Genomic DNA, 17,100 nt, shown 5'->3' with positions numbered 1-17,100 from the left:
TTCCCAGATGTGGAAACTGAGGCTCAGAAGTAACAACGGAGTTTACCAAGGATCACACAGCAAAGCTAGGCTTGAGGCCTTTGCCTGTTGTCACTCTGAATGAGAGCACTGGGTCACAGGGGTCACCAGGGTCACTGAGATCATCCCAGAGTCACTGAGATCACTTTCTCTAGAAGCCCGGCCTGTTTGCTCCAGCTCAGCCAGGCTCTGGCATATCTTTTGACCTTTGCATACATGACCACATTTTTCTAAACACAAAATTGTATATATGGCCTTAAAAAAATGATTTCTCCCTGTTTGGTTTAGCTTATGTGAAGTCTTGAGAGGTTTAGAGTCAAGTCATATGGGCTTAATATTTCTTGCTCCCAGGGCTGCCACAAAAACCTAGGCCAAGGGACATTACACTGATGTTGCCTTCATTTTAATTTCCGTGTTTTCTTTCCCAGTGCTAAGAGAGCTCCTTGTTTAGGATAAAAGTCCCTCACACTCTGATTATTCCACAGGACTCAGCGTGGAGCTGCCAGAGGTTATCAGCAGATTCTTCCTGGGATAAGGGAAGGATCAATAGATGCCTCTTCAGCTTACAGAGAGATCTTCTGCTCATCTGTCCACTCACCTACTGGTTTGTCCACGCATCTACACACACATCCATCCATTCACGTACCTACTTATCTTACCATCCATCCATCCATTCATCTATCCATCCACCTATCCGCCCATCCACCACCCATCCATCCATCTATCCATCTGCCTGCCCATCTTTCCATCTGTTCATCTATTTATCCATCTTTCCCTCTTTTTTGTTCCTTCCCTTCCTCCCTCCCTGCCTCCCTCCCTCCCTCCCTCCCTTCCTTCCTCCCTTTCAGCAGGGACAGCCTGAGTACCTACCCTCAACCGCACCTGCCTTTAGGTACTTGAAAAGCTGTGAGATCTGTAGTCCTTACGTGAGATCCGGAAGGACAACAGCCAAGAAGACACCAAGCAGATCCCCCCCCAGCACACAGTCAGTCAGGCAAGTGGAACCAAGCAGGGACTGTTGATGTTAATAAGGCTGGGGGAACTCGGACCTGGGATGGGCATGGGTGCCAGAGTAGACAGGGATATTTGTGTTCTGGGCACTTCCTTCTTGCAGATTGGTGCAGCTTGGAAACCAGGCCGGAGCCCACACTGCCCTCTGGAGGCAACTACTGGTACCACCCTGTCTGTGTTTTATCTCAGTTTCTCTCAAAGGAGTTATGGGGCCTTTAGTGTACAAAGCCCTCACAGAAGGGACATGGGTGGGCATTTGGGGCAAGATGGGACAGCAGAATGTAGAGGGCATGTGTTAGCCTCACTGCCCAGACAGGAAGCACAGGCTCTGTGCATAACACGCAAGGCTCTCTGCACGTGCTGGGGCACACTGCTGTGCATGGGGCACAGCAGCTTTCTTCCCACAGGGGCAGTCAGGAGTCAAGAGACCCCTTCCAGTTCAGTACAGAGAAGGGTCCCTCAGCAGCAGTGGCAGCATTCCAGTAAGCCAGGACTCCAGAAATCTGAGAGTATTGGGACCCTCAGCTTTCTATCGCAGTCCTCTGCAGGCTGGTATATGTACCTGATTTATTTGTGCTGGAAAGATGCTGCAAAGAACACAGACTTGTACACACACACACACACACACACACACACACACACACACACACACACAACTTCCTCACAGCAGCAAGGTCCTTCCGGGAAAGGTGGGTACTGGGTCAGGGCTGGACTTGGGAAAGAAGGAAGCGCTAGGCTTACCCAGTCTTGCCTGCTGTGCCGCTCTGCCTCTTTTCCAGCTCAGGCTCGTCTCCCTGACTCTCCACAAGCCAGGCCTCCTTCTCGGGGGACATGCAAACTCCAAGCGTGGCCACTTGCTGTTGTATCTGTTCTCTGTCCCCACAAGTGGACTCAGGACTCCTAGATGGTAGGGTGGCCCGAGCCTCTTCTGTGACCACCTTTACTCTGGGTCCAGGAGCTGTCTCCCACCGACTAGAGGCAGATTTCCCTTCAGTGCCCACGAAAAATGCAATTCAAATGGCAACGCAATGTTATGAAACTATCTCTTACATACTAAGAGACTGGAACTTTTGCTGGACCTCATGGCCGGGGTTAGCCATACACCCTGAGGTCATTTAAGACTTAAGACTGCCAGCCTACTGTGTGTGTGTGTGTGTGTGTGTGTGTGTGTGTGTGTACTCAAAGCTGTTTAGTTAACCTGCCCCTAAGAGAACTAAACAACAGCCAACCTTACTTGCATGGCTCTCCCATATAGTCAACTTTCATAACCTAAGCTGATGTATAACTGTGACCTTAAGTGATAGACTTTTCCATGGCCCAGACCCAGAACAATGCGAGTGTATCATTTGCTGAGAGCAGTGAACACACTGATTGAAAGCAGCCTTCTACAATCTACCATAAAGGGTGAAAGCATCTGTTTACGGATGTTAGTTGGTAAACAGCAATGTTTGTCATCTGGGTAGGTTGGGAGGAGGTAGAGCCAGAGACCTACTCCCTTGTGGAAGTGTTAAGGATTTCTCTAAAGTATCTCATTCCTTCCCCCCAATAAACACAGAGAGAAGCCCGTCGTGAGGGACACACACACGCAGACACACAGACAGAACACATGGAAGACACAGCCACACGTCACAGACAACACACGGGGACAGACACAGGAGCAAACAGATTCACGAGACAGCCTTCAGGCGGGCAGAGATTCAGACTCAGACAACAGACAGACAAGACGGAAACACAGGAAGCATGATGCAGATAATTAGAATCTGGATTCGCTCTTCCTTCAGGGACCCCAAGGGAAAGCAGGTTTCTTTCTTTAATGTGATGCATTATTGGTGACTCAGCTAATCACCGATGCATATCATCTGTCCAATCAGACCTTTGCTTTGATAAGCAGGGACCAGAGAAAAAGTGGGATGGCCACGGAAAGAGTTGCAAGGTCAGGGCTACATAGCCTGGCCAGACCCGACATGACCAGTGGTACCTCAAATAGCCATTGGCTTTCTCATTCCAAAAGGGCTGTGGCTCAGAAGAAAATGTGTATTCTGAAGCCAGAAAGCCCTGGTTCTAATCCCAGCTCTGACACTTCCTACCTATGGGGCGTTAGGGTGGCCATTTAGTCTTTGTACCTCAGGTTCGTCATCCAAGAAGCAGCAAGGGAAGCCCTATCTGCAAGGTTGTTGTCAGCGCTAAATGGCTGGATTTCTCTGTCCCTGTGGGTCACTTGGGAGCTCGTTAAATAGTGGATTCTGGCCCAGCTGAGACTGAACTCCTGAGTTCTCAGACTCTGACACACTCTAGGCATGGACACTTAGCACAGTTAGGAATTAATGTCAAAGGTGGAAGAAGCAAGCATTAGTTGCTGTTACCTGGTGGGGCCGTGGCTTCTAGAACATTCTACCTGGGGCCTTCTGCCCTTATATCTGTCACAGCTCTCTGCTTGGGTTCATACTGCTGTCTCTTGTGTCTTTGAGGTGGCTGTTCTGAGACCCTGGATTAGTCTATGCTCTAGGCTTCCAGGAGGGACAGGCATTGGGCAGAAGACAGAGGAAGGAGACCCAGGAAGAAGGCCTGGTGGGGAGAGCCCGCAGAGCATCACCTCGAGTGACCATGCTAGCTTGGTGAAACTTCACAGGCCAACCACAAACCCCAAAGCCTCTCCACCCCTCTCACGCCCCCCGCCCACTGCCTTGCCCCTTACACATTCCACCCCCTGCTTCCTGCAAGAAGGCGCAGGTGGCTTCAGCCAGGCTGCCAGGCCTGAACCACAGGCCTGAAGCCTCGGCCACATCCTCCCCAGGAGAGCGTCCAAGACCAGTTTACCCTGGCCCCTCCTTTGGCCCCTGGGTGCATAGACCAGGTCTTACTTGGTTTCTGAGCCCTGACTGCAGAAAGAGCATAGCAGAGTTTGCAAGGGCTCGTGCAGAAAGAGCACTCTATACCAGAGCGTGCAGGAGCTCAGTGCACGTCAGCTCTGTCCGCGTGTGTCGCATCTCCCTTCACAGCCTTGTCTGAGACATGGCTGACGGTCCAGGGTTATTGCAAGGATCACTGGCAGAAAAACCATGAGTCTGGGGATCCGGGGCTCCTGGCTCATGCTGCTTCATGGTGCCTGAGCTCAGTGGGAGTCATTTTTCCAGGATCTTCCGTGAATGAGCTGGCTTTAGCAAGCTCAATGAACAAGATAGCCTGGGGCCTAGCAAGCACGCTTTGCTGTTGTCCTTTCTATCATGAGCTCTGGATGGTCCCTGAGATCAAGTTCTTGGGTTACTGGGGTCAAGCTCCACATATCAGTGGATGTGATATGAACTTCTGCAGAGCCCCCATCCTGATTGGGCTTTTTCCCAAGTGGTGGGGGTTCAGGGAGTGGGGTGCAAAGCACACGGAGTCCCTGTCAGTATCCTGAAAAAGCCAGTCAGAGGGCACCTTTCCTGGAAAAGGATCCAGGATTAGCCAGCCTGAGCTGGCCTCCTGTAAGGGCTAGGGAAGGGAAGCAGGAGCAGCACCTTGGGTTTTTGCTTGCTGGTGTGACTCATGGCTCACGGGGGCTCTGGCCTCCATCAGTGGCCATGTCTCTTTGGGAATCTTGCCTACATTTTGGGATTCATGGGAGAGCTGATCATGGAGGTCCTGCTCTACCCAGGAGGTGACATGTGATTCCCACTTAGCCAGTGTGACTCTGGGATCTAGGCCAGGGGATGGATTTCAGTGTGTGTGTCTCTCTCAAGGGCTTCTTTAGCTAGCTGCTCAAGAGCCTGTCTTCTGAGGTATGGCTCTCTGTCCTCCAGAGCTGGTGTGGACTCCACATCCTTCTGGTTTGTTCAGTTTGACTCAAATCAGCCGCCACCTGTCCCTGTGGTCGGCAGCCTCACAACTGCGAGTGTCCCCGGGAAAGCACAGGGGCGTAGTGAGATGAGGGCCTAGTGAGCTTGACCTGGACTTAGCGAGATGAAAGACCTGGGGTTAGTAAACTGAGGGACATGGCCTGGTGAGACGGACATGGGCCTACTGAGATGAGGGACCTGGGCCTAGTGGGTTGAGGGACCTGGGGCTAGTGAGTTGGTGGTCTTGCTGCGAACCAGCTCTGATCCGGGCCAGTGGTGGGCCCGAAGAGGCAGGAAGGACCCTGGCAGGAATCCACTTATCCAGCACGCCTGTGTAGGCTTGGATGGTGATTTGACTGCTGGGCAGAGGGGGAAGGAAATGGCGTATATGGAGATTTGGAGTCAGCCAGTAAGATAGTTTTGGCCCTCACGGCCCCAGCTTCCCCCAGCACCCTGGCTTGTGGCATCGTCTAGAGTAGAGGATTTGCTATCAGGGGGAGGAGTGTGCCCCCCCCCCCAAACCTGAGAAGGAGGGTTGAGTAAACAGTCTGCAAGGAAAGGGCCTTGTCCTTCCGTACACTACGGGGCCTCTCACTCTGAAAGTGAAACCAGCCACCCACCACACGCAGGCCCTGCTCCATCTGAGAGTTTTGTGGCCTGTACTTTATTAGCCATCTGCCCAAAGCAGCAAGCACCCGGAGGGTGAGTCTCCTGGGTATGCAGGGGACTCACAGACAGTCTGCCGGAAAGACACTAGCCTTGAGCACGGGCGCCTTGCACCTTCTTTTTCCACCACCACCTCTGCCGGGAAGCCAAGCTAACGGAGTTGGTAGCTTAGGAACCCTTGAGCACCAGGGCACCCGACAGGAAGGTGCCAACCTGACTCTAAGGCCCTGGGAGAGAGAAAGCTGGAGGTGGGCATGCTTCTGGCAGCCCCATCTCAGGAGGCTGGCTTCACCCTCACCGCCATCCTTCAATCTGTGCTCAGTGGGTGCTTCCTCAGCTCGGCAGTGGCACCTACAGCAGCCAGGAATTCCAGGTGCAAAGCACAGTAGCCAGCCTAGCGTTGGCCATCAGCAGAAGAGGGTCAGGAGGTTTCTGGGATCTCCTGAAGGCGCTGGGATTCAGGCTTAAAGGTTCACAGAGACAGCGATGGAGGAGAGCCTGCAGCAGCCGCCCTCACCAGCCTCCGGGCCTCTCTTCCCTTTACCTCACTTCCCCTTGAGATCTGGAGTCAAGGCCTGTGACGAGAAGAGCCCCGTCACATGGTCACTCAGGGATCTGGAGTCAAGGCTGGTGTTTGGAGAAGCCTGTTTGAGTGTCACTCCAGAAGCCAGGCGTAGAACTGAACTTTCTGGAGAACGTATTCCCTTTTTATGAAAAGTGTTGCCTGGTTCTATAACCAAAGATGAGGCTAACCCAGATTCTTAAGCTAAATTGTTGTGCCTTGGTTCCATCACTCAGCCATAGTCACAAACAAGCTTGAGAGGCGAACGTCACCCGGGGGCTAAGAGTCTGACTTGATAAGCTGGCCTGGTGGCACACACCTTAAATCCCAGCACTCAGGGGGCAGGATCAGGTGGACCTCTGTGACTTCAGTGCCAGCCTGGTCTACAAAGTGTGTTGCAGCAGGCCAACCTGGACTACATAGTGAGATACACACACACACACACACACACACACATAGATATACATAGACAGAGAGACACACAGACACAGAGGCAGAAGGACAGAGATGAGTGTTTGAATGCATGTGGGCGTGTGTGTGTGTGTGTGTGTGTGTGTGTGTGTGTGTGTGTGTGTGTGTGTCTGGCTCGGGCTGTTAAGATGGCTCAGTGGGTAAGAGCCCGTGTCACCAAGATGGACAAACTGAGTTTATCTCAGAGACCTATGTGGTGGAAGGAGAGAACTTACTCTCACGAGTTGCCCTCTGACCTCCTCATGCATGCTGTGACACTCGCATGGTCCCCTCTCAGAATAAATAAACAATTGCACATAGACACGCACACACAAAGAGAGCCCAAGCTCTTCTGTGACATGACTGAGTTGGAATCTTAGCTTTAATATTTTTGGAGTTGTGAGATGGGGCTTGTGTTTCTGTGCCCAGTTTCCTCTCATTCGAGAGCAAGGAATTAGGATAATTCTCACTAAGTACAAGGGGTCTTGAGAAGATTAAATAATGTGACTCGCACTAAGCCCTTAGATTAGGGTTGGCTGAAAGCAATCAGTGCTAATGGCTGGCTGGTGAAATCATTTTAATTACTTACCAGCGTATCAACTGGCTTTCTGTGCTAGAAACATCAGATGTCCAGGAATGGTAGGAGGCAGAGTGGGCTGGGGATCCGGTGGCCTGACTGAGGCGGCGGGCGACAAGAGAAAACGGTGTCTGTCCTCTCCTTGCTGCTGCAGTCCCGATAGCCGTCAGCTCTGATCTCCTTCGGGAGCCAGCACTCCTTTAGAAGCTCTCTTGTCCCTTGTCTGTTTAAGGCCAGGCAGGCAGAGCCCTGGAGGCCCTGAAGCACTGACCTGGGCCTAGTTAAGTTTGCCACAGCTTCTGGGTTGGGTTTGGATAAGTCTAACCGAGGAGGCAAGAAGAAAGCATTTAAGGAGGGCTACAAAGAGACTGTGAATCCTTGTGCACAATGGAGTGACTGTCTTACGACCTCTTCTCCAAGACACAGTCTTTCTGCTTGCCAGGGGCTAACAGGGCATAGATGTGTCTCACACCTGCTGTGGACTCTCCCAGCTGAAGAGAGTGAAAAGGTGTGATAGCTGCTCTTTATTAAGAGGAGTGGGCGATGCTGGGTGTGGCAGCCCACACCTGTAAACCTAGTACTGGGCAGACTGAGGCAAGAGATCAGGCTACAAATGAAGTTTAAGGCCAGCCTGGGGTACGTGGGATTTTGTTTCCCTTCCTCTTCCCATGCCATGCAAAACAAAACAAACAAATGAGGAAAAAAGAAAAAAAAAAGAACTAGAGATGTAGCTCAGTTGGGAAAGTGCTTGCCTAGAATGCACAAAGTTCTGGGTTCTTTTCCAACACTGCAGAAGCTGAGTGTGGTGTTATATGCCTGCAGACCCAGCACTCTAGAGGTAGAGAGAAAAAAAGCATCCAGAGTTCAAGACCATCTTCTGTAGACACTCCAGGAGAGAGGGTGTTGTTTGGGGAGGGGGAGCTAGGGAAGTTAGCAAGCTGCAGGGAAGCTGGGAGCTCTGCAGGGCTCATGCTTAGAAACCATCCCCATTAAGACTGGTGTGGCAAGGGAGCGATCACAACAGCTTGTAGACCTCACTGCTGAGTGCCAGCTACCCCACAGATGCGGTAGCAGTTCCTTGAGAGAGTAGCCTCAGGCGTTCTGGCTCTAAAAGCGGCAGGGAGGGAGTGCTTTCTGATGGAAAGCCTCTACCTAGCTGCAAGAGAAGCTAGGAAGTAAGACTCTGGCTTGTGGGTTGGGGTCTGTTCTTGTGGGTTTTCCCTTCTGTTGCTGTAATAGAACATCTGGACTGAAAGCAACATGGGAAGGAAGATGCTTTATTTGGCTTACACTTCCAGGCCACAGTCCATCACTGAGGGAAGTCAGGGCATGAACTCAGAGCAGACACCATGGAGGAAGACTGCTCACTGGCTCACTCCCAAGCTCATGCTCAGATAGCTTCCTTATACAGCCTCAGCCCATGAGACTAGGGATGGTGATGCCCACAGTAGGATGGGTCTTCCCATATCAAGGTAATTCCTCTCAGATATGGCCACAGGTAATTTGATCTGGGCAGTTGAGGCTCACTTTTCCAAGGTGTGTCGAGTTGACAATGAAATCTAACCAGCATGGGCCTAAGACTCCTCAAGGAGACACCTCCAACCCATGAGACGCCCTCCAACCCAGGAGATATCCCCAACCCAGGAAAGGTCTACAAAGCTACCATGTAAACAGCAAGTATGATGACATCGGATCAATGCTGGGGGACAGCAGCTGAGAAGAAAGAGGGCACCATGCCATCTCCCCCTTCCCTCAGAATGTATCCCGCCCTTACGCAGCAGTAGTACCCAGCAGTGTGCTCTCTGTGGTGGGCGAGCCAGCTGACAGTGGTTGGCTGTACATTTAAGTTAGAATCAATAGCTAATCTCTTAGGTGAGAGGATTTCAAACCTTTTTAAACCCCGATCCTCAAGCTCGGGTGGTGGGTGGACCTGCTTTATCCCATCACGTGGGAGGCTGAGACAGTAGGATTGCTCCAAGTTCAAGATGAGCCTAGGCTAAAGATTGAGACCTTGCCTCAGCTACACCCCCCCCCCCTTCAGTTAGACACATAAATCTCGCTTCCAGCTGTGCTTGCGAATTCTGAGTTGACTGGCAGTAGTGAGCCAGCATTTCCCCACCCATCTGAAGTAACTTCAGTCTTACTCCCTCCAACTATGGTTGGGGACCCTGTCTAAGCCCGCTAAGGCTCTCGAGCCTGAGGCTTTGCTTGTTCCTCGGTGCCTACATGCCCCCCCCCAGCACGAGCAAGAATCTCACACCTTGACTGGGATTCCCTCAGTCCTTGAAGCTGTCATTCCTTCGCCCCCCTCAGGGAACCCCTGACATGGCCACCATCCAGAAACTAGGGCACCTGGACTCGTAGCTCTACTGTCAAGCAGTGAGGGAACCCCACTTTTTCTGGCTGTGTACCCAAAGAGTCCTTAGTATTGGGAGGCCAAGAGGCTGGGATCACATAGTAGCCCTTGGTGTGTCCCTACACACCTGTAGTAATGGCAAGAGCGTCTTGTCTGGTTGCTATGTGGGCCTGGCTTGAAAACACTGCCTGAGAGCTTCAGGTGGCCAATGCCCAGCCAGGCAGGAGGTCCCACACCCCACACTTTCTGTGAATCTTCTTCAGTGGCCCAGTGCCTTCTGGGGACTTTGTACCACCCCAGAGCTCTTGCCCCCCACAACTGGCCCAGCTTAGCTCTGTGATTTTGGGGAGCATATCTGGATACCCCATTAAAATCTGGTACCCTGTTGATATCTGGATGCTCCACTGATATCTGGTACCCTGCTGATGTCTGGTACCCAACAGGTACCCCATTGGGTATCTAGATGCCCCAATAATATCTGGTACTCACTGATATTTGGTACCCTGTCAATATCTAGTACCCCATTCCCCATTGACACCTGGATGCCCCATCGATATCTAGTACCCAGTGTACATGTGGCCAGAGCTGGGGAGGCACTCTGCCTTTCTCCTCCCAGTCTGCTCTTATTTAGATTCTTGAAGTAGTACTGAGACAGCCGTGACTGTATCACAGGCAGGGCCGGTGGAGGATTACCCTGCTCTCTGTATATGTTTTAGGGTCAGGCCTAGCCTTGCTCCTGCCACATAGTATCTTTGCCATTCAGGACACAAAATGTCCCCTGTTCTTTGGAGTCTCTCGTCACTGGCTCCGGTAGCCACACCTCACAGGGTTGGGGAGGGGTATCATTCCAAGGTGGAATGGATCTTTAACCCTCATTTCTGCTTCCCCCAAGCAGACACGTAGGCCATCGAGACAGTGAGATAAAGCCTCCTCAAATGGACGTTTAAACTTTCTGTTCTTTAATAAAAGCACTAAGAACAAGGCAGCCGGGAAGCCGGGCTTCTAGAAAGGGTGTCTCACAGGTGCTCTGCAAACATCCCACGTCCTTTCCTCGAGGTGACACCTAGCCTGTCTTCTGAGAAAGATCAGAGATCTTGGCGAAACCCGTTCGAGAAGACAGCAAACAGAGAAAAGAGCAGAGAGTCTTTCTTGCCCTACGTGTTTCCTATGGGGGCGGGGCAGAGGGGAGAGGTCATTACACACTGTCACAGGCTTTGCACAGCTCCCCTGGCTGGTCCTAAAGGCACATTCTGGCAAGGCAGTGAGGAGACCTGTGTTAGGTCACCTTGCCACTGATCACGTCGTAACTATGGACAAAGTGCTTTGTTCCCTGGGCTCTGAGGAGGGCAGCCAGGGGTGGAAGGGGCTCCTATGTGCCACATGGCTCAAGGTGTACATGATGAGGTTATACGACAAGGTTAGAAGATCGTGGCTGATAGGAGGCCACAAGGAGGGGACCTCACGTTAAACTGTGTTTAATTCTAGGTTATTTTCAGGAGATGCTGGGTTCCTGTGAAACAGGGCTCCTAGCCGCCCTCCCTGGAGACAGTGGCAGATGTATAGTTCAAGCACATATGCACACACACACACACAGACACACACAGACACACACACACACACAGACAACACACACTCACTAACGTATATCTCGGGATTGTCCCAGGTCAGGGAACAGGGGTAACTTCCTCTTCCTTCCAGCTTCCAGTGTTCTTTCCTTTTTGCTCCATACCAGTCTCCCGTGGATGCCTATGTCACTGCCTCTGGCCTCATGGTGTCATGACCACACTGTTAATCTTCACACAGTTCCCGTGTGGATCTCTGTTGGAGGCATGTTAGGCGTGGATTCTGGGCCACCTCTGGAGGGTCAACAGATGTCAGATTGCCTGCCATTTTAAGCACGAGGCTGTGATTTTTTTCATCTAGAACCACCTTGGGTAGCAAACTGCTTGTTCCCAGCGTCCGTCTGTGTTTTGCCTCCCTCTCAGGGGCTGTGTAAGCAGGGGTCCCTTCGTTCTGAGAAACTCGTCTTGAGTTAGGAAGCCCCTTCATTGTGCTGTCACCATAAGAGGGTACTTAGACAAGCCGAGGCTGCTTCAAGGTCGGCAGGCCACGGGACCTTGTGCCATCGCTCTGGCATTGGTGGTCCATCGTCAACGGAAATGTCATCCTGCCTACTTGTATGCAACTGTACCTGAATTTGCCCGAGGTTTTAGAAATTCCGAACCACGCGTCCTTCTCTTTTCCTCCCTCCTCCCTCCCCTGGAAGCTCTCTTGTGAAGGTCAGGTCATTTTCAGGTCCTGCCAGTCTGGATGAATCGCACGGTTCCCATTTGCGGTGGGCTCCCATAGCCCACACAGCAAAGCCATGACCTGGGACACCGGTCTTAACATACATCCCAAATCTGGACTGGCTTCGGCACAGGATCTGAACTGGTCTGGGGAAGAGCGTGGTGGGGGATAAGGTAACCAGTTCTGTCCTGCTCTTAGCCCTGAGCACCCCCAGGTGCTGGCAACCCTCTCAGCTGGGATGGGTCGCAGAGAGGATCTGATGGGGGAGATGTGGAGCTGTGTGGGCTGCTGGAATAGCCAGGGAAGCTGGTGGCTCCCAGAGCATCATGGGAGAATGCACATCTGCAGATCAGGGGCCCGGGGAGGAGGTGAGGAGTATGGCAATGTGGACACAGTTGGGAGGGGGGTGTCTGGAAGTGGGAATGAGAATGGATCCGTAGAAGATGGCACCTTTTAGCTTTGGCACTGGCAGATGGGGTGTTTCTAGCGAAGAGCGGGTATTGGTCAAGCCTCTCCCCCTCCCCAGTAACTAGCCACAAGACTGTTCCTTGTTCTTATCCAAATTCCATCCCTCTGAGGGTCCTTTCTACCCCATGCTCTTTATCAGTCGGGAGGGGTTGGTCTTGGAGTCAGTATCCTGTTAAGCTCTCGGCCAAGGACAAGACTGGAATCTGGGCCACCAGTGAGACTGACACAAATGGGCACTGGTGCCTTTTCTCCAGCTCCCTGGCTGAATAGCAGAAGGTAGGTCTTAGCATCATTGAGGGAGTGGTCTCTAGTTGGGTCACAGTGTCACCTGGATGAGCAATGCCATCCAGGCTGAGCAGGGAGGGTGAGGCCATCAGGGAGGGTGGCTCAGTAGATGCTGGGATTGTGGCGGAGGCAGGCAGTAATGGTGGCCGGAGGCTATTGTCCCCATCCGCTGGTCACAGCTTTGAACTCCATCAGTTGCTTCTGGGCTGTCATGTGACGCAGCGATGGCCAACGCAACGCTAAAGTTAGTTAGGGCGGACTGGGTAGAGTGCTTGCCCGCAAGCCTGAGGACCCGGGTTCGATCCCAGATCTGGCAAAGACAGGAGGATTCCAGGGACCCTCCTGTTAGCCAGTCTAGTGCACTGGTGAGCTCTGGGTTTAGTGAGAGACGCTGTCTCAAGGGAACAAATCAGAGGACGTTAGAGTGGGGCACCTGACATCTTTCTCTGGCCTCCTCTGCATGCGTGCGCTGTGTACCCTCACACATATACACACGCATGCATATACCGCCCATGAGCACACACCAAAACAAACAAACAAACCCAAAAACCTATACAACTAGAGACGTGCCCTTTGCTTCTTCCTTTGCCCGTAGCTACAGGAATGAGGGTGTGATGGACGGTGCCCGAACAGCTCTTTTGATCCGTGAGAAGGCAGCAGAGTGGTTGTTGAGGATGTGGGATACCAGGAGGAAGGCAGTTTGGCTCCGGATTCTGACCTCTCACCAAGCCACATGCCAGCCTGGACTGCCACCTCAGGACCTCTTCTTACATCTGTGAGAGAAATAAGTCCTCTCTCCTCTGAAGCTGCCGTTTTCTTCCTTCCTGTTGGTGCACGCAGCTGAATTGGGCTGGTGCTGCTGGTGGAAAGGGGTCTGCAGCTTTCGGGGTCTGGTAGAACAGGTCAGCGATGATGAGATGGAGCGGCTGGTGCTGACGCAAGAAGACAGGAGCTTGTGGGGGGACGGAGGAGCTAGTACAGAGACCTGGAGACTGCAGCACCACCCCTGACGGCTCCCAGAAGCCTGAATGAGAATATTAGAGCCTGTCTTCATTAGGGTGTCCATTGCTATGATGAAATACCGCAACCAAAAGCAAGTTGGGGAGTAAAGGGTTTATTTGCCTTACATTTCCACATCATCAAAGGAAGTCAGGGCAGGAACTCAAACAGTGTAGGGAACCTGGAGGCAGGAGCTGATGCAGAGGCCATGGAGGGTGCTGCTTATTGCCTAGCTTTCCATGGCTTGCTCAGCCTGCTTTCTTATAGAACCCAGGACCGCCATCCCGGGGATGGCACCACCCACAATGAGCTGGGCCCCTTTTTATCAATCACCAACTAAGAAGATGTCCCACAGGCTTGCTCACAACCTGATCTCATGGAGGCATTTTTCAGCTGAGGTTCCCTCCTCTCAGATGAGTTTAGCTTGTGTCAGGACATAAAACTATCCACTACAGAGGCAAAAACAAACAAACAAAAAACCCCACCTAGATAGTCTGTGAACACTGGAGTCCCAGTGGTGACACAGCATGCCTGGACCCTGCACATGAAAGTCCCAAAGCCACAATATGAAGCGATGACTGATTGAGAATCAATAAGACTCTCTGAGCTAGGGGAAGCTGGGATGGGGGACGGGGTGTCTTCCTTGAGACCCGAAGGCCGGGTGACTCTTTTGGACTTCCGGGCTAAGCTTCCAAGCTCGGGCTGAGTGATGAGTATTCTGAAAACTCCTGGAAGAAGGTGGTGAAATGACCTGATTGGGGTTGAGGAAAGATCATCATGGCTGCCCATTCTGGCTGCTGAAAAGAAAACCAAGGCTGGACAGGAAGTTCCTGTGGCCCCAGGGATGGGAGGAGAGACTGCACATTCCCCTCCACCTAGATGGTGCGTAGGATCTTTGGACCGTGCCATGTCTGAGGTGAAGTTGAAGTTCATGCCTCATTTGCCTTACAGACCAGAATCCGGACCAAAGCTTGGGGAGAGAGGAAGTTGAGAAAAGGGTGGATAGAAAAACAGAAAGACAGGTGGATTAAACGTGGGGTGCCTAGGGCCTGGATGTAGATCAAACCATCTCCCAACCCACTGGTCATACTGGGTCCTAGGTCCCACCTCCCCACAAGAGAGGCTGGGAAATTGAATCTGTCACATGCTGGGGAGAAGGCCCCATGGAGCCTGAGGACTACCATCCCACCTTTCCTCTCATACCCTCTATGTGCCCCTCCTATGTTTCACAGGTCAGAGACTCTGAGTAGAGGATAAAGACAGTGGTTGCCTCAGCCCCTGGCCTGGCAGCTTAGTAGGTTTTTGCTGACTGATGAAGGGGTGAGGGGAAGATGGAAGACGAGGAAGATGCCTGGACTTCACCAGCCAGGCCAGGCAGTGTCATCCCCACAGACAAAGCTATGATGACGCTGGGTCATTCAAAACTGGATTGTCTGAAGTTTCTGACTTTGCCTGGGGATAATTATTTCTTTTGACTTTATATGTGCCTCAAAAAAAATTTTTTTTAACTGATCCTATTTATCTGGCAGGAGGAGTGAAGCCTAAGGTTTGCAAGCAAAATGAAGAGCCTGCCGTTATGGGTTCCTAAAAAGCTTCCAGAAATAGTCTGTCAATGTCCCTGTCACAGTGGTTATGTTTCTTACTGTTTTGTGTCTTAGAAGAACCTTCTGGAGTAGGAGGGATGTGGGCTGCGGGAGAGTCGTCAGCCATTTTCTGTGGCTGTAACTCAATATGTCAGAGAATTCACAGCTGTGAAGCTCGAGAGCTCGACAGTGGCAGTGGGCTAGGCCTTCCTGCCACATCATGGCAGCTCGCAGGCATGGCAAGGCCGGACAGAGCAGTGTGCTGGCTCTCGTCTCTCTTCCACATCAAGTCTGCTACTCATGCCATCGTGGGGTGCCACCTTCATGACCTCATCCCCCACCCTGATGGCCTTCGAGGTTTCCGCCTCCACAGACAAACAATACATGAGCTTGGGGGTTGAATTTCTAATACATGAGCTTGTGGGGCATATTTACACCCCATCCCAGGAGAAGCAGCTTTTACTCCAAAGCCTCCATGTCGGCCCTGGATACCTTCCTGTGTGCCATTCCTCACCAAATGCCCAGGTAGGAACTGATAAAAACCCTACTACGATCTGAACGTAAGGTGCCCTACAGACAGATCCTGGGCGGAAAGCCTGGTCCCCTCGCTTTGGGATCACGAGGACGTAACCTTTGGGTTATTCTATGGATGAGTTTGTGGCAGGATGGGCTGTTAGGAGATGGGGAGCGGTTGCAGGAGGCAGGTCCATGGGAACATGCCTTGGACAGAGGTGCCCTGTCCTCAGAGGCCCTTTCCCCCTCTCTCCCCACTTCCTGGTTGACAAGCTGGAGCAGATGTCCTCTGCCCTCCCATCATGGTGTTCCACTGTGGCGGGTCTAGAACCCCAGGAGCCAGCCCTCCAGGGACTGAACCCCTGAGCCACAAGACAGCTTTCCTCTTTAAGTTGACTTTGCTCACCAGTTTTGTCACCACTGTGAAACTCAAAATCTCGTCTTACAGATCTGGAAACTGAAGCTCAGAGAGTCCAGGTGGTGCCACCAGGGTGACTGTCCCCAGCAATGCCACCCCACACGCCTCCTTCCCTGCCTCGGCTCTCAATTCCCTTTTTAGGGTCTTCAATTTCACTTTCTGGCATCTGCGGAGGGAATCATCTGCCGGTCCTTCCTTCCAAATCCTCCTACCCACTTACCCCTGTCACATGAACTTTTCCTGGGGACATGCAAACAAATGTCTGTTCCCCCGTATCCCATACTGGGCCCCAATGACAGATGAAAGTTGCTGCTCCACTGAAGTCTACCTTGGTGAACTGGTGAGTTGATTGGGCGTAGTTTTGGAGTGAGGGGTTGGCTTACAGGGTGAACCCCAAACAGCTATCACTGGAGAGTCTCACCCCCATAGCTGTAGAGACGGGGTCCCTCCCTTCGTTAACCTACACTCTTATATCATGTAGCAGCCCTGAGTCCGGTTACATATAGCTGGGGGGCTGGATCTCAGGCGAGGGTCTGAGGTTACCCTCCTCTCTTTCTGTCCAGGATGAAGGGAGAAGGAAAATGGGAGTCCCCTGGGCAGTGAACCGCCCCCATCTCACCAAGAGAGGAAGAACTAGAACCTACGACTTTGAAGAGAAGAAGGTTCTAGAAGGTCCAACCAGTGGCCATGAAATTGCTTGTCAAGCCCCGAGAAGTAGTCATCCCTGAATGCTAGCCTGGGTAAAGGGCATCTCGGAAGGCTGAGGTGAAGGGAGGTGGCCAGTGTGGGAATCAGCTAAGGGTCATAGAGAGATGTGTGTGCGGGTGGCTTCGGTGTTAGGGTGTGTGTCAGAGTGTGTGTGTGTGTGTGTGTGTGTGTGTGAGAGAGAGAGAGAGAGAGAGAGGGAGAGAGAGAGAGACCAGAAGGCGATGAGGCTAGGGTAGCAATGTGTGAAATGCAGTGGGGGTGGTGTAGGCAGAGAAGGGCCTGCCCCCTCAGGCTCTGCACATAAGGTCCCTGTACCACAGTGACTGTGTGAGTGTACCGCCACAGGCGGTGGCTGCTCCTGGGCGTAGGAGGAGATCTT

Source organism: Psammomys obesus, unplaced genomic scaffold, assembly GCF_907164565.1.
Source record: "Psammomys obesus unplaced genomic scaffold, mPsaObe1.curated_primary_1811, whole genome shotgun sequence".
NCBI classification, from domain to species: domain Eukaryota; kingdom Metazoa; phylum Chordata; class Mammalia; order Rodentia; family Muridae; genus Psammomys; species Psammomys obesus.
Note: the sequence above shows the minus strand (reverse complement) of the source record.